The sequence below is a fragment of the Balaenoptera ricei genome, chromosome 2, assembly GCF_028023285.1.
Source record: "Balaenoptera ricei isolate mBalRic1 chromosome 2, mBalRic1.hap2, whole genome shotgun sequence".
NCBI lineage: Eukaryota > Metazoa > Chordata > Mammalia > Artiodactyla > Balaenopteridae > Balaenoptera > Balaenoptera ricei.
Window position 1 is genome coordinate 146292954 of NC_082640.1, and position 23810 is coordinate 146316763.

Consider the following 23810-nt stretch of genomic DNA (forward strand, 5'->3'; position numbering starts at 1 on the left):
GTTAAGGGTTGAATTGTGTTCTCCCCTCCCCGAGCACAAAAAATTCTTGCGTTGAGATCCTAACGCCCAGTACCTTAGAATGTAGCCTTATTTGGAAATAGGGTCTTTACAGAGGTAATCAAGCTAAAGAGATGTCATTAAAGTGACCTCATAATCCAATATGACTGGTGTCTTTATAAAAAGGGGAAATTTGGACACAGGGACAGACACACATAGAGGGAGAATGAAATGAAGAAACATGGGGAGAAGATGGCCATCTACAAGCCAAGGAGAGAGGCCTGGAGTGGATCCTTCCCTCACAACTCTCTGAAGGAACCAAACCTGCCTACACCTTGATTTTTAACTTCCAGCCTTTAGAACTGTGAGATAATGAATTTTTGTTGTTTAAGCCACCCAGTCTGTGGTACCCTGTTATGTATCCCTTACAAATGAATACACCTAGCGTATCCTAGAGGCCAGATAACTATGGACAGCAGGAGTACTTCCCTTTCCCTTGGACATTCATTCTTATGGTAGTTCCCTCAACCACCCCATTAGCATGATTAGACTTTGTCTCAAACAGTTTAAGTTGCTTTCAGGACGTGATTCAATTCTCTCAGAGAGGTTACTAGACCTACATGGGCTCACAGGAAACATCAACCAGAATATCAACAAATAATGAAAACAAGTATCTGGTCAATTTGGCAATCTGTATCAAAAGCATTAAAAACCTTTATGTTCTCCTATGCTATATTTATACTCCTAAAGATATAATCATGAATGGGCACAACTGAACTAGGATGTACATCAGTTATTGATAATATCAAAAAATTGGAAATGACTTATTCTATAATAGATGATTGATTAAATAAAAAATGATTACCTTCACATGATAAAACATCATGCAGCCATTAAATGTAAAAAAATGTTAAAAAAAAATCAATGACATAGAAAATTCCCAAGGTATATTTTTAAATAAAATAAGCCATAAAATGATCCTGAGTTTGAAAGAGAAGGAGGGCAGGAGAAAGAAATGTTAATCTTTCTCACTGGTTTATGGACTTATGCAAGATTTTATCACGTTAAGTAGCAAGATTTTCTAAATTCTCTACAAAGAACATGAATTCCTGTTATAATTAGGAAAAGGAAAAAACTTGGGTACCAGAATTCATAAAATAATTTCTTATGGGCATGATGTTGAGATAATTTGACCTAGTTTTTAATTTATATAAATATTTTATTTTCATATAACGTACATACATAAAATCACACAAATCATTGTGTACAGCATGATGAATTTTCACAAAGGTAAATACCTGTATAACTCAGATAAAAAATTTGAACAATACCAGCACCCCAGAGACTTTCTTCATGCTCTTTCCTATTACTATCCCCTGAAGGTACTATTTTGTCTCTAACACCACCATTAGTTGCACCTGTTTCTGAATTTTATGTAATCACACCATATACACTCTTTCACTCAATGTTATTTTGTGAGGTTCATTCATATTCTTACATGTAGATACGACTCATATATTATCATTGCTGGATAGCCTGTAAAACTATTTCCTACAGTCCAGCTGACTGTTTTTGTAAAGAAAGTTTTATTGAAACATAGCCTGCTCATTCATTTACATCAATGGCTGCTTTCATGCTACAGTGGCAGAGTTGAGTAGTTGTAACAGAGATCATATGGCCCACAAAGCCTGAAGTGTTTACTATGTAGCCCTTTACAGAAAAAGTTTGCTGACTCTGATTATATATATATAATATAATAATACTATATATATATATATAGTATTAATTATGTGTCTATGCCACAATCAATTTATGCATTCTACTTTTGATGAACAATTGTGTTGTTTCTAGTTCGAGAGTATAATAGGGTTGCCAGATTTAGCAAATAAAAATACAGAACTCTCAGTTAAATTTGAATTTCAGACAAACAACAAAGAATATTTTTAATATAAGTATATCCCAAATATTGCATGGCAACCATGGGCTGAATAGCATAGCTGCGAACATTCAAATATTTGTCTTTTGGTGAACGTATGTATATACACAATTCTGTTGGGTATATTTCTAGGAGTGGATTGCTGGGCTATATAAAGTATGTGAATGTTCACTCTTAGTGGATACTAACAAAGAGTTTTCCAAAGCAGTTACACAAACTTATACTTTCACTGGCAGTGTAGGATTTAAGTTGCTTCTCATCTTTGCCAATCCTTAATATAGTTAGTCCTTTTAATTTTAACCAATCTGATGAGTGTATAGTAGCATCCCATTGTGGCCTTTATTTATATTTCCCTGAGGACTAATTCATTTGAGTATCTTTTCATATGTTCATTGACCATTTGGATGTTGGGGGTGGCCCGGTTGTGTGTGGTGCCTATTCAAGATTTTTGGCCATTTTTTGGTTTGGCTATATGTATTTTTTCATGGTGGCTGGTGATTTATAGTATGAATTGCCTTAAAATGGTGAACTGGAACAATCAGATTTTTTTCCCCTCTCTCTCTTTCTCTCTTTCATTCTTTCTTTCTCCCTGGAATTTGACCTGGAAAAGATGGCGGGGGGTGGGGGGAAGGGTAGGTTTCAGCATGGTGGGATGAAAATTCATGAGGTAAAAGTCTAGGGCAGCAGTGTCCAATAAAACTTTCTGAAATGATGAGAATACTCTATTTCTGAGATGTCCAATACGATATCCATTAGCCTTGTGTGGCTTCATTGCTTGAAATGTGGCTATTGTAACTGAGGAACTGCGCGTTTACATTTTATTTAATTTTAATTAATTTAAACTTAAACAGCCACGTGGGGCCATCGGTACAGGATTGAAAAGTGCAGGTCTCAGGACTTCCCTGGTGGTGCAGTGGTTAAGAATCCGCCTGCCAATGCGGGGGACATGGGCTTGAGCCCTGGTCCGGGAAGATCCCACATGCTGCAGAGCAACTAAGCCCGTGCACCACAACTACTGAGCCTGCGCTCTAGAGCCCCGTGAGCCACAACTACTGAAGCCCGCGCACCTAGAGCTCATGCTCTGCAACAAAAGAAGCCCGCGCGCAGCAACGAAGACCCAATGCAGCCAAAAATAAATAAATAAATAAATTTATTAAAAAAAAAAAAAATGTGCAGGTCTCATAGACAGGTTAAGGGTAAGCCAGTTATAAATAGGCTGATACAGGGATTCTAGCTAAGATAGTCAAAGAAGAATTTCTGTTTCTAAATTCCCAGAAGCTGTTCAGATGAGACTGGTCTGGAGAGAGTTTGAGTGGCTGGAGCTATTTTCACATCCTCTGTTACTGTGGCCTGACAGTATTGTTACTGTTCTTAGATTTCTATAAGATTCCATCTCCCTTGTCCTGCCCCAATGCTGGTTTTTCAGCTTTTCTGTGTTCTCAATTAAATACAGTGAAATGAATCTTTTCCAGATGCCTTTGCAGTGACTAAATTGATTTAGTTGGTTCAGAATGCTACAAAGTCTTCTCCCTCAGGAAGAACCAAATTTTACCATTAAGATCCTGACAGATTTACCAGCTTTACCTGACACCTCTTAGGGGTGGCTGCCAAGTTCACAGCACTTCTTCCTCTCTGGGAAGACTCCCAGACACACAGGGATAGGTCCTGAGTGATCATATCTGAGCCACACGATATTGTAATCTCTGCTATAGACAAGTGGTTCAAAAACTTTCATGAGTGTCAGAATAAGCTTGAGGACTTGTCAAAACAAGACTGTGGGTCCCAGCCCTAAAGTTTCTTTTCCAGTAGGTCTGTGGGTGGGGCCCCAGCATTTGCATTTCTAATAAGTGCTCAGGTGACATTAATGCTGCTGATCTGGGGCCCATACTTTAAGAATCACTCCTGTAGGGCTTCCCTGGCAGCGCAGTGGTTAAGAATCCACCTGCCGATGCAGGGGACACGAGTTTGAGCCCCGGTCCAGGAAGATCCCACATGCCGCGGAGCAACTAAGCCCGTGCGCCACACCTACTGAGCCTGAGCTCTAGAGCCCGCAAGCCACAACTACTGAGCCCACGTGCCACAACTACTGAAGCCTGCGCACCTAGAGCCTGTGCTCCGCAACAAGAGAAGACACTGCAATGAGAAGCCTGCACACCACAACTAGAGAAAGCCTGAGCACAGCAACGAAGACCCAACACAGCCAAAAATAAAATATAAATAAATTAATTAAAAAAAGAATCACTGCTGTAGATAAATGTTACAGATAGTCACTCTGAGATGGGGTAATCAGTTTCTCTCAGGAATTTGAAATTTGGAACAAAGAGACACAGAAACTGAAGGCTATTAGAGCAATGCTCTAGAGAGAAGGTCCAAAACCTACCACTGTTTGGGTTCCCAGGGCTGGTCTGCCTCCTGCTCTTAGGTGGAGCCTTGGTTGTTCAATCCTTTGAATAAATCTTAATACTTTCATTATTTTGCGTAAACTGGCCACAGAAAGTTTCTGCTGCTTGCCCCTAAAAGAACTTGAATTAAGACGTGAGTATATTAGTTAAGTGTTCCACCACAAAAACAAAAACCATTCTAAGTATTTAAAACAGATATCATATAGGACAGGGAATTGGTCACACAGGTGATAGAAGGCCTGAGAAAACAAACATGCAACAAAAGATTAGCAATAGCAGGAAGCTGCCTCCACCTGTAGGCTGGAGGGACAGTCGGAGGAGATGGCATTGACAGAGGCCAGGGTGACCTGGAAGAAGCTGGAACCACGAAGAACCAGTTCAACGGGGAAAATGCTGCTGCTGCCGGAAACACCTCCCAGTGCAATTCTGTGGAGGTAAAGAAACACCCTGGCTTCTCCCTTCCTCCTACCTCCAATCTCCCAGCAGTGCCTTGCCAGGCTGTGAAGCTTGGGGAAGATGACCTGGGATACTGAGGACAGCTTGGGGCTGTGGAAGAACAAGGCATGGATAAGAAAACAAGCTGAGGACCAGCACTATTTAATTTGGATTTCTCATTTCTTTTCCTCAAAGAACATTTTGCCAACTTACAAATTACTGAGATAATATGTGCACTGTATAATTTCTTAAGAATAAGATTTTTTATTTAACTAGGTTTTTATTAACTTGTTCCATAATTAGGGCTGACATTTCTGAGATAATCTTCAGGGGAAAATTGCAAATAATAACAAGAACTGGCACTTGTATAGTTCTTTTAAATTTGAAAAGGGTTTTTATATGTCTCACCTAATTTAATCCTAAAAAACCTTATGAAGTAGGTTTATGGTTAGCTCCATTTGAAAAATAAGGAAACTGAAGCTCAGAGAAAATAAGCAACACGAAATAAGCAAAGTCACATTGCTTGGAAGTGGGAAAATGTCATGATCCCAAACCTGGGCTCAGCACACAACCTTAATTGTTGCGAAACACCAAGCAATAGTGTGAAAACACATGCAGGGCTACAAACTTAAAATTCTTTCTCTGTTGATATCTCCCTTCCTTATCTAAAACCCAACATCTAGAGTAAAACCTTGTAACCAGAACTGAGAGAGATTATTTTGAAAGATCAGCAAAATATCCCATGGTGCCTTTCCTCCTCCTTCACCTGTAGATGGTCAGTTAAATCTATCCTCAGTGGTTTCGTGGGTTCCTAATTAACAGGCAATGATTATGGGAAAAGACAAGCCCTTTCTTAAGATCATTCTAGAACAGCAGCAGTCCTTTAAAAAGAAAAGAAAAAAAGTAACAAAATCCTTTGACTGAGAACATAAATTAAGCTAGACAGAATGGGTGTTTTTGATGGCGCATGAGACTACTTAGTCACCTAGAAAGAAATACAAACACACACAATGAGTGTATGTGAATGTGTGTGTGTGTGTGTGTGTGAGAGAGAGAGAGAGAGAGAGAGAGAGAGAGTTTCTTTCTGTCTCCATAGAAGTTGTTAAGTTTCCTCTGGTCCCAGGTCCATGGACTGCATTTCTGATGCTGAAGAGCCATCTTTGTTTCCCTTGGTTACCAATGAAATAGTGTGCAGGGATCAGTTCAGATCCATCATGCATAACAAAATGCTTCCAAACACAATGCCTTGCTTTCAATATTTATTATCTAAATTTATATCTATTTAATAGGAAGGGCAGCTTACATGCGTACATCCACACATTTCTGTGCTTATAATCTAGTGTGTATGATGTCCTTTACATATAAAAATGAGCTATGTAACATGGCACATCCCTATAATATTAATTGCTATAGAGAATGGAATTTCTTCTTCAGGCAGGTTTCATCCTCTCCTTCATTACCGAAGACCCAAGAGAACTTGCTGTAGGGTGATTTATCCTATAGAGTTACTCCTCAGAGTGTACCTCAATATTGTAATATACTTTTATCTGTAAGGCTAAGTCCTGCCTTATAAAGAATCTCCACATCCAATTTGACTCAATAAAATTTGAGCTCACTGATTATATTTCCATCTAAAAGCTTTACACAGTTACAAAACTGGGAGAGCTTTTAGAATCATCCCGGGTCAAGTTCCTTTCTGAATATTTTCTCACAGTGAACTGCAATACATTGTCTACCCATTAGCTAGAATATCACTGATTGTACTCTTGATCTGTTGGCCAGTGGAACATTTGTATTGTCTAGGTTCCATTTAAGACAATATTTGGAATGGACAGAATGGCTCAAAACAGGAGAGCAACATTCAAAGTTATCTTCCTTCAGTAGAGAAAAATATGTTTGGGCTATAAGGAATTGGTTTGACAAAAGAAAAGCAGAATTCAGTACTACAATCCCTCTCTCAGCAAAACAAAGCATTTCCCTCTCCCCTGAGATCCTCTAGTTCCATGAATATTTTTCTCTTGAACCCAAGTTATTTTTGCACAAACACGTGAGAAAATAAGAGTGATAAGACTGTCACCAACAGTTAGGTGGAGAGTTGTTTGAAATTTTAATTGTGAACTTCTTTTCACAAGATGTAGTCCTCTTAGATTTTGCTAGTGGAAATGGGGGTGTGAACTGATCCTTATATGTGCTTAAGACCTCGAATGCCATTATAATTTACTCTACCTTTACAACTGGAATAACTAGATGTATTGATTTTTTTTTTTCGTTTAAAAAGACACCTAGAGATTTGCTCTCAATGTTAATTCTTCATGATATTTGGTACTCATTGAGTAATGAAAAGTGCCACGCAAAAATCTTACATATTAAAAATAAAATTGTCCTGAAGGTTCAGAATTCTACTACACACCTTTTGCTTATCTTTAAACATTTAGGTGTATTACTATCACAGCACTTCTTGAACAGCACAGTGTTTTTTGGTTTAGGTCATTTAAAAAACTTGAAGAGTGAGGTATGTAAGTTGAGAGGAGAGTGTTGTGGATTTAAAAGTACATGTATACATATACGTCATTTATTAAAACTTTAGGCAAGGATGTTGTCTTCCTGGGAGTTGAGAGTCATGAGAGCGGGAAGTCTGCTGCAGGGAAGAACAAAAGCATGGCTGCGCGATAGTATTATCTCTGCAGCAGCAGCTGGCTCCCGGACGGAGGGTTGAGGCAACTATCTAGTCTGTTACACTGCATTTTTATTAGTGACACCCTCCGTTATTCGGTCAGCTCAGCCGACTAAGCTATTCTCCGAGCTCTGGCTGGTCACCCTGACTCCATTAAATGGGAGAAGGAAAGAGAAGACAGAAGGGTTATTTGTACCAAGTGGGGCAAAGGGGGATTTCTCTCCTTCGGGGTCGGCGTCCCTCATCCTCCGGGCCGTGGGGGAATTCCAGGACCTTATTTAACCAATAAAACCAATGCATCCTATTAATTAGTTGCTACGCGTAGGGAAGGCAGTGAAAGGCTTCATCTTCTCTTTCCAGCTGGGGCCAGCAGAGCCCGGTTGGTCAGAGCTGCCTGGCTGGTGTACACTAGCCCCGGACCCCTCTGGTCCCTCAGAGCCCGCATGGGACCGAGTGGAGGTCAAGTCAAAGGGCATGACCGAAGGGTGCCAGCCCCCACTCTCGCCCGCTGAGTCCGCAGCTCGGTTTTTGAAAGACCAACACTAACACTGCAAGGCTGGAGGGCGGGGAGGGGGCGGGTCGCGGCGGGGGCGGGGCTGGGGGCGGGGAAGAAGTGCCCCAGGAATGCGTCGGGAAGTGTAGTTTCAACATCCTCAGTAGCGTAGCTACTCAGGCTCTGCTTGTGGAATGTGAACTACAACTCCCAGGAGAGTACGGGCCCTGCCCGGGAGTACATGCGCAGTGGGCGCCGCATTGTATCCTATCAGGCGAGGAGAGGGTGATGTCACCTGCGAGTTGGTAACCTACGAGCGGCTGTGAAGGAAACTGTTTAACCGGATCCCATTGTACCCGGAGCGCAGAGCCGCCTTTTCAGCATGCGGGGGTTGCTCAGGTAAGGGGGACGTGCCGCGTCGCCCGCCGCACTCCTTCATTAAGTGGCACCGCGAGGTGGCGCGGGGGTGGGCGTGCTTCTTCGGGCCCGGTGCTGGGTTAGCGGCGCGCCCTCCCGCTGCTTCCCCGGAGCTCCCGGGCCAGTAGGTAAATATTAAACCCGTCCTTCAGGTTGGGTCTGGGTGGGAACAGGACCTAGACAGCTCCCGGCTGCCAAGTAGGGTTTGGGAAAATGGCTGCAAGCGCGGTGCAAAGCAAGGCGAGACCGGGAGAAGGCGCCCCCGAGGACGGGGGTGCCTCCCTTCTTCCTTTCGGAGGTGCTCGGATGCCAAGAGAGCCGGCAGGGTACCACTCGCCGCCTTGCTGCTGCCACCTCGGGGCTGGGGCGCTGGGGGTCGTGGCCTTGGCTGACTGCTGTGGGCACTGCTGCTGTCGGGAGCTGCTGGTCCGGGAGGCTCCGGGAGGGACAATCCCGAGGCAGGCTTGGTAGACTCGGAGGTGTGGACCGAAGAGGAGGGACTCGTTTACTCGTTCGCGTCCCAGCAGAACCCCCACCATCCCGGACACCCTCACCTCAAGACTCATTCTAAAGGGATGGGGTGACTGTAATTTAGGCAAAGTTGAAAGCTAAAGGTCTCAAACCAGAAAGAGGAGGGAAACCCGCGTTGCGGAAGGAGCGAGGGGTGTTGGCGGACAGCAGCGAGGGGCGGCTGCGCAGCCTGCGGACCGGGTTCGAGGCTCCAAAGAGCGCTCCCGCCTCCCGTCCCTCTGGGTAGGACGCATCTTGGTGCCCCTTGCACTGATGGCTCCCTCGACAAAGAGCACCTGAGCTGGGACAAAGCGTCTGCCCGGAGCGCTGGGCTGGGAGGTGGTAAAGCGGTAGGGAGTGTCGAATAATCTAACGATACGACTCGCAGTGGGGCAGGAGGGCTGGGTAATCGCTTTTCCCAGCTGGTGGTGAAAATCCAACTGCTTGTGATCCGCTTGGAGACGTGCGCGGCGCCCGAGAACTCTATAAAGTCCTCTGGATTTCCTTTCCCTAGCACTCTTATCCTTTCTCTTACTTGTTCATCAAACCCTTGCTAAAGGCTCTGTTCTCAAGTTGCTCGCAGCCTGCGATTGGGGTGTTCTGTCTCTTGCGCCCATAAAATATTTTAGGGGACCCAGGAATAGAATACACTCCAACCCCCGTTCCCCACCCCGCCTCCCATCTTCACCCGCAGGAGAGCATCAAGAGTAAATGCCACCCGTGACCGTTTTGCTCCTCTTGAGTTGGTAGTTTCTAGAGGCTCGAGAAGGACCTAGTGAATTGAAGCGGGGTTTGCCTGCAAGATGAATCCCGTTGCCATGGCGACTCCTGCCGTCGGAATCTTAACTGCTCCCACTGCTGTTTCAATTCAGTGTGGCTCTGCGGGCAGCTGGGAGGGCGTGGCCAGTAGGTGTGGTCAGATGCTCTCCCTGGGCCCAGCTGTTCTCTCCTAGTCACCGGTTTCACAGCCCTGGGCTCTCTCCATTCTCTTGTAAATAGCTTGGACACAATTTTTAGATCCCCTTCCCTCTCGCGTCCCCATACCTGGTCTCTCCACCTCCCTCCCCAGAAAAAGCTGTTAGGAGCCTTTGTCCTGAGGCAAACTCTGAAAATTACAATCAAAAGATCTCTCTCCTTTCAGGCTGATCTCTCATTTCAAGAAAATGAAAACATACATTTTCCTAATAACGTATGTTATAGTGCTGTAGGCAGCTTTCTCCAGGAGGGAGTTCTCTGTTATGCGTGAAGAGAGCTCCCTGGCCACCAGTAAAGATCCTCAATTTGCCCTAGGTGCAATTCACTGGAAGTTTTTAGGGACAAGTAATAACTGAAATTGAATTCTGGAAGCCACGGCTATCCCTTGTGGTTCTCATGAAATCTAAAGACCTGTCTAGAGGATGCAGATCCTTGAGAGGGTTGGGATCTAGGAAGCCTGGGTCCTTCTCTGGCTCTGTCATTACTGGCTTCCCCATTCTGGGGTGAACCCTCTGCCTCTGGGAACCTCAGTCATTGGTGATGTGGGAAGAGGGGCACAGTGGTTTTCCTAAAGTTGATTTTCGGTATAAAATCTTGTGACTCCAAGAAGGAGTTGTTCATTGTCTTTTATTTTTTTCAAAGAAATCTGAAGATGAGAGTTTAAGCCCAGCTTCTGACACTGTGACATTGGGTTAATATCTCTGAGCCTTACTTGTATGGCAAAATAGCCCGACTTTTCATGGTAATCCCTCAAAGTGGGCAAGGCAGCTATATTAGTATTTATAATATTGGTTCTACTACGACTACTACTACTATTATCCTAGTATCTGGACTTCTATTTATCCTTTTATCGTAGAATTGTTTAGATTTTGCCTTTTTATAGATTCTTGTCGAAGGCAGTTATTTGTAATTTAACTGCATTAAGAGTAATTGAATTATGCAAACATTTTGCCTACCTTCTGCTTTCATTTCATACCAAAGTGGATTATCACAGACATTGCAGTTAAGGGGGGAAGGTGTATATGTGCTGGCATCTATGCATGTACATTCGTGTGCAGGTAAATGCTTGGGGTTGCTGTGTGCCAGGCGGTTGACATTCATCATCTTGTTTTAAGTAGGTGGTAACATCCCCACGAGGAAAAAGGATCAGAAATTTCACTCACTATTTTTGTCGTAGAAGTTAGCACTGACTGAAAGCTCCTTCAGTTATCTCCGTACTTCTGACTCCCTATAATTCTGATAACAATTCCAATGTGTGTGGGTTTTTCCCACTCCGTGAAGGTCTTTGAGAGCAGAGTCTTTGTCTTGTCTATCCCTGTCTATCCAGCATTTAAAGCAGTGTTTGGCCATTGGTAGGTATTTTATAAATATTTGTTAAATCACTACTGACTAGTAGAACCATGATTGGAGATCCAAGATCTGTATTCTTTCCACTGATAGTTTTGTCATCAGTTGTAATATTCCTCTTAGTTTTCTGTCAAGCAGTTTCATCTCAGCATAAACCAAAACTCCTGTGTAGCATGTGACGAGGTATAAACGGCCTTCCATGTGTTTGAAATCGTTGAATTGTAACTATTTGCTTTTGGAATATATTCACTCACAGAGACTTTTTCCCCCTAAAATTAATTCTTAGTACAATTCTTATTACCCCAAACCAGACGTTTCTAGATTTCTCTCTGTTGTACTGTCCTTGGCCCAGATAACTTTCCCAGGAGGTATATGGCAGGGGAACAGGGAGAGAGACCAAGGCAAAGATACCTAGAGACTTTTGCCAGGCTGCCAATGGCCCCAGAGGCACCATGTGGGTAGAAGAGTGGGCAATAGCTCTCTCATTTGGGGTGGGGTTGTTCTATAAACAGGGGTAAGTTGTTCAGGCTGGCTGATGTGAGAGGGGAACAGTGTAAAAGACATTTGTCCAATATTTGTAGCATTCAGTTATCATCCAGTAAGTTGCATTCTGTGCGTTTTCCAAAGTGTAAATTAGTGAGGAGGTGTGATAGTAAAGAGGGTGCAGTGGGTCATGTCCTTGGGTGGTGCTTACAGGAGCTCAGTGAAGAGGTGCCAAGGAATTTGAACCCTGGCTTTCTTGCTTTGTGGACACGCCTCTGGGTGTTAAGAATTCGTGTGTGTCTGCGTGTGGTTTTATTTGAGCTACTTTGTTTAAAAGGCTGCTTTTAGTGTTGAGACTGTGGTCATCAGAACAAATAAGGTGTTTACAAACAAAACATAGTTAAGACTGAAAGTGTTTCATTTTGTAAATATTTGGGGGATAGTATAAAGAGTGGCTTTGGCTTGAGAATCTTGAGGTCTTCTGTGAAATTACTTAAAAACTTACAGCTGTTGGATCAGGGGAAACAAGCTTTTCCAACAGAGTTTGGTACCACTGAGAGCCTTAGGTGTTTGGTTCAGGAAATAATCACAGAGCCTGTAACTTCTGTGGGGCCCTCCCTGGCTTCGTGTCATGCTCCTGGTATTTCCAAGTGTTAAGTCTATCCTTACATTTCAGGAAACAAAGCAACTTTGCCAACTTAGTTTAGCAAACTTGTTGAATCTCTAGAGGGGGCACCAGTCAAAATGAAAATTCTTCTGTTTTGTGATTTTTCTTCTTTGGACAAGGAATGTGGACTACTGTCACTTATTTTGGCACCATAATTTCTAACTTGGTAATGGAAGGAATCTTTTAAGTGAATGTATGTCTTAAACACTTACCGCATCAGATGATAGTGGTTTCCCTGAGAGCTCGGTTTAGAGGCAACTGCTAGCACAGGTAATATTTCAGAACTTGGTAAGGAGGGCTTTTTCTGTAGATTGGCAGGGCTGGGGGGGCAGGCTGGGGATGTCCTAGGATACCTCTATTGAGGGTTGTGCTTGGAGTGGCTGAGTGGCTGATAGAGATTGGAATTGAAGGATGGATCTGAAGTGCCTCTCCTCCCCCTTCCTTCAGGCTACCACTTATTGCCTCCACTGAAAGAGGGACAGATGAAGATGAGATGCAAGTTGATTTTGGTGACCTACATTCCACTCCAGCAGACTATTTCCACAGCAAAAAAAAATTTACCTTTGTATCTTCTGGCATCCTTTCCACTGTTCCAAAAACAGAGAAATGAGCATTTCAGAGTGAGTTTGCATTCATAGTACACATATCTAAAAATGATTTAAATGTTAAGTCCTAGGAGCATAGCAACAAGCACACAGAGCCTGAGCACCCCCCCTCCCCTGCCCATTAATCCATTAATCTGAGGTTACCAAATATACCCTCAACCTTGGTGAGCTTATTTTCCCTGCTGATGTTTAAGCACACCTGGTTTTTACCCCTGTCTGTGACTTTCTGCAGTAATGGCTCCCCTCATCTGGAATGAGCACTCTTCTGAGCATCTGAATTCTCCTTGTGCTCTCAGATCCAGCTTGAGCGCCATAGCTTCTGGGAAGCCTTCCCTGCCTATCCCTCCGCTTTCACCACCCCGCCCGGGTCCTTGCTCCTTAGCGCCCTCAGCCTGACCACACAACCAAACACTCATACCTAATGTGATGCCAACAGTCAAGGGATGTGAGGTGCTAAGCTTGGGTCAGGCCTTTCCTTATACTTTACATGAGCTTAACCATGGACTCCTCCACAGCTGCATGAGATAGGTACTGTTATCACCATTTTACAGCTGAGGAAACTGAGGCATGAAGAACTTAAGGAACTCACCAAGCTCAGGTCACACAGCTAGTAACTGGCAGACCCTGTTAGGGACCCAGGCTTCTAGTTCTTTACACTCCCCCACTATTGCCTTGCCTCTGGTTTTCCTATATGTTATTCTTTTCTCTCCATTGAGTTGGGGGAATCACAACTTCCTTTGTGTCTCTTGATTCTGAAACAGTGCTGGGTCAACAAATGCTGAGTTGATTTAAGAGTAAAACTGCTTCTTCACTTAATGGTTTCTTAGAGTGTGATTTTCTGGAACAGAAAATGTTGTATGAGATTTAAAATGTTGCATTTGTTTATTTGAATGTTAAGAAGTTTTGAACTCCCTCCCTTTTGCTTTGTGAACGATAGGCAAATTATTCGAAAAAGGAAATGTTCTTAAATGTCATCTCTGAATCTATGTGGAGTTTGTCCAGCATTAGACCCTCTTGTTAACTGAGATAACTTTTCAGTAGGTTGAATCCCTTACCTGAAGAAAGCCCTTCTCACCCAGAACAGGGCCACAGAAGCCTGTCTTGAGAGTTAAGACTTCCATAACTTCTTAGCTTCCCAACTCTCTGTTGTCTTTTAACATAAATTGTGAAAGCTCTTTTGAAAAGAAAATGAAAACTTGAGTAGTAGTCAAACACATAATCTAATACTGGGTATCCTTACGTATTAAAATAAGCTTTTTCCCCCCTCACCTTAGAAAAGAGACTTACTTTTACAGTGGAGCAAATTTGGCACCAAATATACAATTGCAATTCTTTTAAACCATAGCCACTATTGTGAATTAAATGTGGAAAACTAGGCAAGCAAGTTCAATTTCCAGTGTAGTTGGTGTGATTTCCTGACTTACAATAGATCTTTTACTTTTGGCTTAACACTGGATATTGTGCCACTTTGACAATATTTAATGAAGACAATTGAATAAAACACAAATTGTGTCATTTAGAGAAATAATAGGAAAGTTATGCCCTAACAGCATATTGCCAGGAAGGGAAAATGAAAACAAAAGACTTCTTAGACCTTAGGCTGCTCAAACATAATATTCATTTAACAGACATTAGTTTCAGAAGCTTTTTTAAATTCAGCTTGTTTCATTTCCTAAGTATGTCATTCACCTTTAGTAATAACCCGAGCTCATTCTGTTCTATAAATTGCACCAGGATCGGAGTTGAAGATTCCCTGTATTTCTGCCAGGCACACAATTAGGGACACGTATTAAACTGGTCTTTGTCCTCTTCATTTCTGAAAAAAATACCTTCTGTACGACTGGCAGACATTGCCCATCTGATGGACTGTCTGAATTTAGACTTCCAAGTGTAGATAGCCTAGATCCGAGCTTTGGGCATTGTCTGGGCAATACAGATGCCCATCTTTTGTTTTTTGAGATGAGTTCTTATATTCTGGCTTACTGGCTAAGCTCAGTTTGTTAGTGACGTACAAACCAGGTCAAGGGCATGGGTTAGCTTTGCCTTGTCTTGGAGTCACCAACTGCACCTGTAATCCTAGTAACTTTTTTTTTTTTTTAACTCATCATGCTCTTGGTCACAAAGGACACTAGACAGTGGAGGATAGACCCTGTGGATATATCAGTGCATAGCCATCATCACTAAGGGCAAAAGATGGTGCCATATTATAAGATGAACTGATGAGGGTCTTAGTTTTTTCAGACCCCATAAGTTAGAGGTAGGGCTTCACCAGCAGTTTGCCTCGGAACTATGTTTATGCTTCTGACAGGTGTCCTCCTGTGAAGAGTGTGGGTCAGGACCAGGGTCAGCTTCCTAAAACATAGCCTTGGTCTTTTCCTTCCCTTTCTTGGGGGTGTGACCACAGTCATTAGTGTGTGTTTTGGTGCCCATTCTAGGCTTCACTCTTCCTTCTCCCATAAAATTCCAGATTTGCACCCTGGAAGAAGAGTGAAGGATCGTGCCCAACATCATTCACCAGGTGAGTTAGGTTATTCACATGTGTCTAGGCTTAAATTTGTATTTGATTCATAGAGATTTGGTAAAACTGAGCAGTGAAATGTCTAGACACGAGTTAAGTTAGACACTACAGTTCTGTGACAAGAGGGTTAGACTAGGGACCCTTCTAAATCCTGAGAATTTACTACAAAACTTATTGTAAAAAGTTAAAGGAAATGAAATGGACAAATCAGACCATTTAAAGGTCCTTGCTGCATTCTCTACTCTTGAAAGTTGGTGAAATTTTGAATATAGAAAATGTCATATGGTTTTGGCCAAGGTAAATGATTTAGGAATTTAAAAAAAAAATGCTGCCACAGTTACCCCATATTAGCGGTGGCTATTTGAGTTAGGATGATGGTGGCAAAAGAAACAACAATAACATTTCTGTTTGTTTCCCACTCTGTTTGTGTGTGGCAATCTTGTTTGCATTAGAGGTTCTCCTCCCCACACCCCCCTCCCTGCTCAGCACTCAATGGTCATTCAGACTAAAAGTCAGAGAGGGTGTGGAATGAATCTTGCTGGAATTGAAGCTGATAACTGAGACTTCATTATGTCCTCAGAAGGTTAAATGAAAGGCATGTTATTATATTTTTGTATTTTTAAAATCAAGAATAGAGATTAGATTGGACTAGAAAACTTCTGTGACCCATTTAGGGCTTGACACTCAATGAGTAGGTGACACAACTACAGTTCCAGGAACCATGGCAAGAGACTGCCTTGCTTCATATTTTATGCTAAGGAAGTGATTAAAAAAAATTTTTTTTTAAGTATATAAAATTTTTAGTTTGACCGAATTTCTTTTCTTTTCCTGTGATGGAAGGTACCTTTCTTCCATACCTCACCTTTTCTTACTATACTCCTTGGATTGTAATTTGAGTCTGAAGGACCAGTGACCTACTTCGTTGCCAGGAACCTCTCTGTGGGCAAAGGGAGACCGTGGTCCCCTGTGGCCAGGTTCCATACCAAGGGAACCACACTCACCGACCTTACAAATGGTCTTCCCCCCAGCCTCCTACTTAGAATAGGGAGCTGTGTGGCAGCAGAGAGGGGATGGCTTACATTTTAATTCTCCCAAGCTCAGATTGTTTTTCTGATGGAACAAGTTGGGGGAAGTAGGTGGAAGGGAGGACAGAGGGAGTTATTGGGTTTCACTTATCTTATCATTTGTTTCCCTCTGGATTGCCTTTGTTTATACAGGCCAGGAATTCCTCCAACAGAAAGCATGCATCCACACGGGGATGTTCAGATTGGGGCTTCCTTCTCCTTGTGCTCCAATTGCTGACTTGGCTTTCCTCTCTCCAGCTTAATCTGAAAGGAGGGCTGGAAATATTTAACCTGCTTTAAATTTTTCTGTTATGTGAAAAAGAGATCCTAAAACAACGACTTGGGGCAAATGGATTAATGATTTTTCTGACAGGGAAAGGGGAGGATGCTGAGTAAGTTTAACATCTACGTATAACTTCTTTATGTTGGTCGAGAGTTTAGACACGAATATTTGACACCTTGAATAAAATCCCTTCGCCTTTTGGTTGCTGCTTGGCAATTGCACAGAGGAAAAAGAAACACCATTTGATTTTAGGTTTAGATTTGGGTAATCTTGAAGGTTCCTTTAAACTTTCCTGGGCCTCTGTTTCCTCATCTGTGAAACAATGTGGAAATTCTAAAATTTTATGAGAATGGTTTCATCTTAACATAATGACCTCACTTATATGGCGCTGTGTAACGTTGATGTAATGTCCACTGAGTTTCCCTAGAATGGAGATCAGTGAGGGGGAATTCTATTTTTTCACCTTCAGAATTTCCAACATTGGTCTCTGCACAAGGTTTCTGAGACCCTGCTCTTGGCTGGAGCTAAACCCTCAAGATCTGATCTCTAATCTCCTTAACTAAACAGCTTCTAGTCACGTTCTCCAGTCCTGGGGCTTAGGAAATTCTGTAGGATATAAGTAAGGGATGAGGCTAGATGGTGTCTTTGAGTGACCATCCAGTTCTCTTTAAATTGATCATCTCTTTAAACCAGAATTTGATTACCACCACTGCCACACAGGATGGATGTAGCCAACAGTCATGTTTTATTTGGCCAACACAGTGTTATTTTTAAAAAAGGAATGGTTTTAGTGAGCATTTACACTCTGATTTGTCACTGACCTCACAACACCCTAGTGCCTCATACACAGCCACTTTGTTTATGTGATATTTCTTTACCTCCTTGGCCCTTAAGGCATTTGAGTTTTCAATCCCCGTTTTAAACTAAATTAAATTGCAATAAGAGTCTCTTCAAACGTTTATCCAGCTCTGGGCTGGCAAATGACCCAATCCAGGGTTTCTCAATCTCAGCATTTTAGGCATTTTAGGCGGGATGGTTCTCTGTTTGTTGTTGGGGTCTGTGCTGTGCATGTATGATGTTCGTTAGCATCCTGGGCCTCTACCCTCTAGATGCTAGTAGCAAACTTTCCCCCAGCTGTGACAACCAAAATGTCTCCAGACATTGCCAAATGTCCCCTGGGGAGCAAAATTGGGCCCTTGAAAGCCAGTTGACAGATTTTGGATGGCCTGGAAATTTTAAACATTGGACCAGGCTTGGATATTTAGGGGTAAATTGGAATTCATCTGGGAGACCAAGCTATCCTGCTGTTTTTATTTATTTGGGTAGTTGGTTAGAGCAAAGTGAAGGTCAGTGGATTAGACTCTTCAGGGTCACTTCTCCATTTTTCCATGACCACTGCCTGGGAGGCCAGGCATAGTCTAAGGACATGTCCTTGGTCACAGCAGGGGACTCTGTGAGATACTGACGCTGGGTCAGGGCGAGCCCACCAGCGCTAGCGGGAAAACAACTTTGAAGCCCATAGCCTGTGTTGGTAGGTCAGTAAAGTTATCCGTGGATAAAGAAGATGAGGCTTTGGGGAAAGAAAAGATCATCTCTGTTGTTATTATCAAACGCCAAAATGCTTAAAAAAAAGAAAAAGTCATTTACCTTTAAAAATGACAGTTTATCTCAAATCAGCAGTGAGGGAAGAACTCTGTAAAGGATTCGCAGCAGACTGATGTCCGCCTTTTTTTCTCTCCCTCAAAAAAGAATGTCTGTGAAACTTGACTCAAAAACTTGGGCTTTGGCAGCACTCAAACTTGCCTTGTCACTCAGAGTGAGTTTCCGATCAGACTCATCTCTGGCTTCATAAACATGAGGCAGATTTGTTTGTTACAAGTTTCCTAACTTGGCCTATGCCATGGGCCATCATGGAGGATTTCAGAGTCTTGAGTTATAACTACCAAAGGTGGGAAACACAGTAAAATGGCTCCTTTTACTTGGATTTCACTTAGAATAATCAGATTAGATCCAAATTCCTATCAAGCATAGCAGAGGTAAGTGAATAACTAAGTTAAGGGGAAAATATTATATTGAGCATTTTATGGACTATCTCATAAGCTATGGAAGTGACACCTTAAAGCATCATTTGTTTATTCACTTGGCAGGTAAAGAAGGTTTTTACACTGGGTGTGAGCATATCAGAATGCTGTTTTAAATCCCAGATTTTTCCCTTTGGAATACAGAACTCTTGTTTTACTAAATAAAGCTCAGATTATCCTCTGCCTTCAGCTTCTGAAATAAACAAATTACATTGTGCAATAGGTGAAGACTCTCCCCAGTGAAAGATTCTTTGCTTTTCACTGGCAAGTAATTTCATGTTTTGCTTATTTGGATCATGTCCACGTTTTCAAAGGAATGTTCCCAGCGTCACTTATAGGAAGCAATGCTCTACAATCCCAAATCAGTTGTTCCAATATCTGTTATTCCTGCAGATCAAATCTTTTACCCTCAGCTCTTTTCTCCCCTAAATGCTGATTTTGAGTCTCAGATGGCCAGTGTTTTCTAGTACTAGAGAAAAATTTGTTAGCATGACATGGTGTTAAAGAATGACAGTTAAAAAAAAAAAAAGCAGAATATAAGGTTTTTTTTTTTTTAAGGATGATGAAAATGTTCTAAAATTACTAGTAATGGTTACCAGTTTGTAAATATACTAAAACCCCCTAAACTATACATTTTAAATGAATGAATTTTATGGTGTGTGAATTATGTTGAAACAAAGCTGTTATTCCAAAAACAAAAAAAGGCTAAAAAGAATTGGACTAAGTAAAACCTTGGAAACAGAATTTTAGACCTGGGGGATAATATCTTTGACTTACTTTTCTATTTCTTCATGTACATCTCAATGTTTTCTTTAAATAAATAGATGTATAACATGGACAAAGAATAGTTGTGATAATTCCTCAGGACCACCTGAGCCATGGGAAACTTTGTTATAATGAAATTTTGTTGTAATGGAATCTGACTCATATTCTTCTCATACCTCCTAATTGTGAGCTAGGGCATTAAAGGATAGAAAGCTTTGCACTGTTTTATACCTGCTGTGATGATAAGCTAAGGTTTTGGTGATATGTTTGGCTTAGTCACAATTTGCTTTAAACTTGCTCCATTTGATTATTTTGCAGGATTTTTCTGCTGTAGAAGCCTTCACACTGTAAAAAGCACTCAGGTATATAATCTTGCCTGTAAAGCTAACCATGTGTGTTGGACAAAGAATATTTCATTTATAAGGGATTATGTAGCTCAAGGTTTCTCAAATTTGGATTCATGATCCTTTGAGAAACACTGCATTAAATGTTAAGTTGCTGAATGTTTAGGTATTCACTTGGTGCCACTGGGATCATAAACTCGTGTAGAGGTAGACTTTGAGGTACTATTCGGGTATAAGGTGCTTTTCCAGACATATTAGTTTTATTGCTGCATAATGAATTACCACAAATTTAGCGGCTTAAAACACCACCAGGTCAGAAGTCTAGGCATGCTGTGGCTAGGTTCTCTGCTCAGGGTCTCGCCAGGGTAAAACTCACGGGTCAGCCAAGGCTGCATTTCTCATCTGGGGTTCAGAGGATTCCTCCAAGCTCTCTGGTTGTTGGCAGAATTTATTTCCTTGTGACTATAGGACTGAATACTCCTAGCTGTTGGCCAGAGACTGCTTTTAGCTCCAAGGGGCAACCTACATTTTATGCCACATGGCCTACACTGGAAGTTCACACAAGGATGTTTGGTTTCTTCTAGGATGTTTGGTTTCTTCTTCTAGGTGTCTTCTTCAATCAGCTAGAGAAGTGGTTGATTTTAAGGTCTCACCTGATTTGGTCAGGCCCACCCAAGATAATCTCCCTTTGACCATATAATGTAACATAATCACAAGAGTGATAGCTCATCATATTCATAGGTTCCACTCACCCTCAAAAGGTTATGGGGCATCATTTAAAGTTCTGCCTTTCATACCAGATAACAGAAATTATGCTAATATACTGCTGATGATTGTTAAGGTGGAAAATCCAAAATCCCAAAATGGATGACACTTCACAAGTATGCTTCAGGACCCCCTCTGTCTTTTTAAGATACCTCCCCCTCAGATTTATTGCTTTCCATTCCTGCTTTTCTTATTTCAAGTAGAGTGAAAATGAAGATTAAAAAAAAGTTTTGTTATTAAAAGTTCCTACACACAAACACAAAGAATGACTAATATAGCTAATATGAGAATGCTCCATATACCCAAAGCTTCACCAGTTATCAGTTCGTGACTAATCTTTCGTTTCTGCTGCCAACTACTTTCCATCAGGATAGACAATATGTAAACAAATGGGTGTGGCAAGTTGGGAAGAACTGACATCTTGACAATATTGAGTCTTATCCATGAACATGGAGTATCTCTCCATTTATTTAATTCTTCTCTCATTTCATTCACTAGAGTTTTGTAGTTTCCCCATATAGATCTTGTACATTTTTTGTACATGAATACCTAAGTATTTCATTTTGGGGATACTAATGTAAATAGTGTTGTTTTTAATTTCACTTTCTACTCATTCATTGTTGGTATATAGGAAAGCAATTTACTTTTATTATTAACCTTATAGCTTGCAGACTGTTTTTTTGTAGATAGTTTTTATCAAGTTGAGAAAGTTCTCCTCTATCCCTCGTTCACTGCAAGTTTTTATCATGAATGAGTGTTGAATTTTGTCAAATACTTTTCCTGCATCTATTGATATTATCATGTGATTTGCTTACCTGGGATAAATCCCACTTCCTTTTGGTGTATAATTCTTTATACATGTTGGATTCAGTCTGCTAATATTTTGTTGAGGATTTTTGCATTTATGAGCAATATTGGTCTGTAGTTATCTTTTTTTTATTATCTTTGGTTTTGCTATTAGTGTAATGCTGGTCTCATAAAAAGAGTTAGGAAGTATTCCCTCTGCTTATATCCTCTGAAAGAGATTGTAGAGAATTGGTGTAATTTTTTCCTTAAATATTTGGTAGAATTTACCAGTGAACCCATCTGGGCCTGGTGCTTTCTGTTTTAGAAGGTTATTAATTATTAAACTCTCTGGTTTGGTTAGTCTTATGGCCTGTAATGCAGAAACTGATCTGTTTGTAGATAGTTGATGTTAAAAGACTAATTTTCAAAGAGTTTAAAAAGTAAGATTCTCACAATTATAAAATAAACATGTCAACAATTTTTATTTAACTTATTAATTAGTGAAGGAATCAGTAAGCTGTCAAGACCAGTTCAAAGGAGAATTTGAAGAGCATATATATGTCTGTCTGTCTGTCTATCAATCCATCCAAACAGCCACAATCAGAAATGCTGGAATAAATTTGCTAGTGGATACAAAACTGATTAATATCCTAAAGGGCTATACAATGTAATGTTTTCTTTTATACATTTACGTAAATCAATTTTATCTCTGCCAGACAAAATCCATTTGCTTCCTTATAGATAAAAGCCATTACATTGCTGTGTGTTTTTTACAAGTTAATTCCTACCCCTACAGAGTTGTGAAATAGTCTGGCCCAGCATATTCTCAAACTTTTCCATTTCAGGACATTTTGACCCTATTAAATATTGAAGACTCCAACGAAATTTGTTTAATATACAAATTATATTGGAAATCAGAATTGAAACACTTTATTTATTTATTGCTTCCAACTTTTGGCTATTGTTAATAATGCTGCTATGAACATGGGTGTGCAAATATCACTTTGAGACCATGTTTCCATTTTTTTGGATATATACCCAGAGATGGGATATACCCAGGGCCTGAATCATATGGTAGTTCTAACTCTCTTCCCTAGCAGCTCTACCATTTTACATTCCCACCAACAAAAGTGCACATCCTTGCAATATTTATTTTCTGTTTTGTTTTTTTTTTTTGAATCGCCATCCTAATGGGTGTGAGGTTATTAAAATTTTCAATAAACTTCTTAGATGACAGCATTTATTTCCATTTTATGTGCAGTATAGGGTAATCATTTTCCTAATGTTTTCCCATTAAAAACTATTATGAACATTTTTTTTCTTTTTCAGATTATTTTCTTAGGATATATTTCTTAGAAATGAAATAAATGGGTCAAAATGTATATAATTTTAAAGTTTTTTATTAAGTACTGCCAAATTGTCCTCAAGAAAGGTTTTGCCGGTTGACGCTGAATCAGGATATTAAAGTGTCGTTCATTTCATGTCTATGCTGTGAATATCATTATCTTACAATTATCTGTGATTCAGCAACTGACAGATGCTATCACATTGTATTTTAATTTGCATTTTTAAAAATTCGTTAAACAGAACTTTTTTCTCTGGGCTATTTGTATTTTTCCTTTCTCAAATGGTCTATTTGCCCATTTATCTATTTAAATCCCAGTGTTTTAAAGAGATCATAAAAGAGATTAATTAGCAATGCAAATATGAAGCCACCAGGACTTTTCACAAATGTATAAATAATCATGGAACCCCTTAGCAAAAAACTTACGAGATCTCTAGGCGCATTTTAAAGTGACCTGAAGTATTTCTCTGTGATTAACTGTCTCTGGCTACAGATTTGCATAATTAATTATGTTAACAAGCCCTTTCGTCATTATCTGAAGGGAAACCTTAGGTCAACTCCTGCCATTTTGTGGCCAATTTGCATTTCCTGGAGTTTGGCTCAGTGGTTTCTTACTGTAAGTGGTTTTTCTGCTGATAGTGAGACTAATACAGAAGGCTTTTCTGAAGGCAGAGAGAACAAGGGAGATGATGTGTAGTTTTTCCATTGGACTGAAGATGTTTGGAAGAATAGGAGGTAGAACAATGAAATAATCCAAATATTATAAGGAGGGAGGCAGAAGTTTACATTAGAATGGTTTACGTGATTAAAGAAATGTTATACCCGGTTCTTTTTGTTTATATATGGTGTCGCAAAACAGATACTCAGCTGCTTAGCTAAAATATTTAAGGCATTGCCTATACAGCACCTAATATTACA

The 23810-nt window shown here is 40.9% G+C and overlaps 1 protein-coding gene across 4 annotated transcripts in view; it reads left to right on the forward strand.

Moving 5' to 3' along the window:
* Positions 1 to 8225: 8225 nt before the first annotated feature.
* The window catches only part of DAAM1 (dishevelled associated activator of morphogenesis 1), a 174110-nt gene continuing 158525 nt past the window's right edge, over positions 8226 to 23810 (forward strand). For 2 of the 4 annotated variants that reach the window (XR_009500928.1, XM_059914322.1), the window contains exon 1: positions 8226 to 8336. The gene's annotated coding sequence lies outside the window, so the exon portion shown is untranslated. Of the gene's footprint in view, positions 8337 to 8462; positions 8483 to 15408; positions 15460 to 19970; positions 20015 to 23810 lie in introns of those variants that run through there. The other 2 variants (XM_059914323.1, XM_059914324.1) reach the window with 2 other exon arrangements.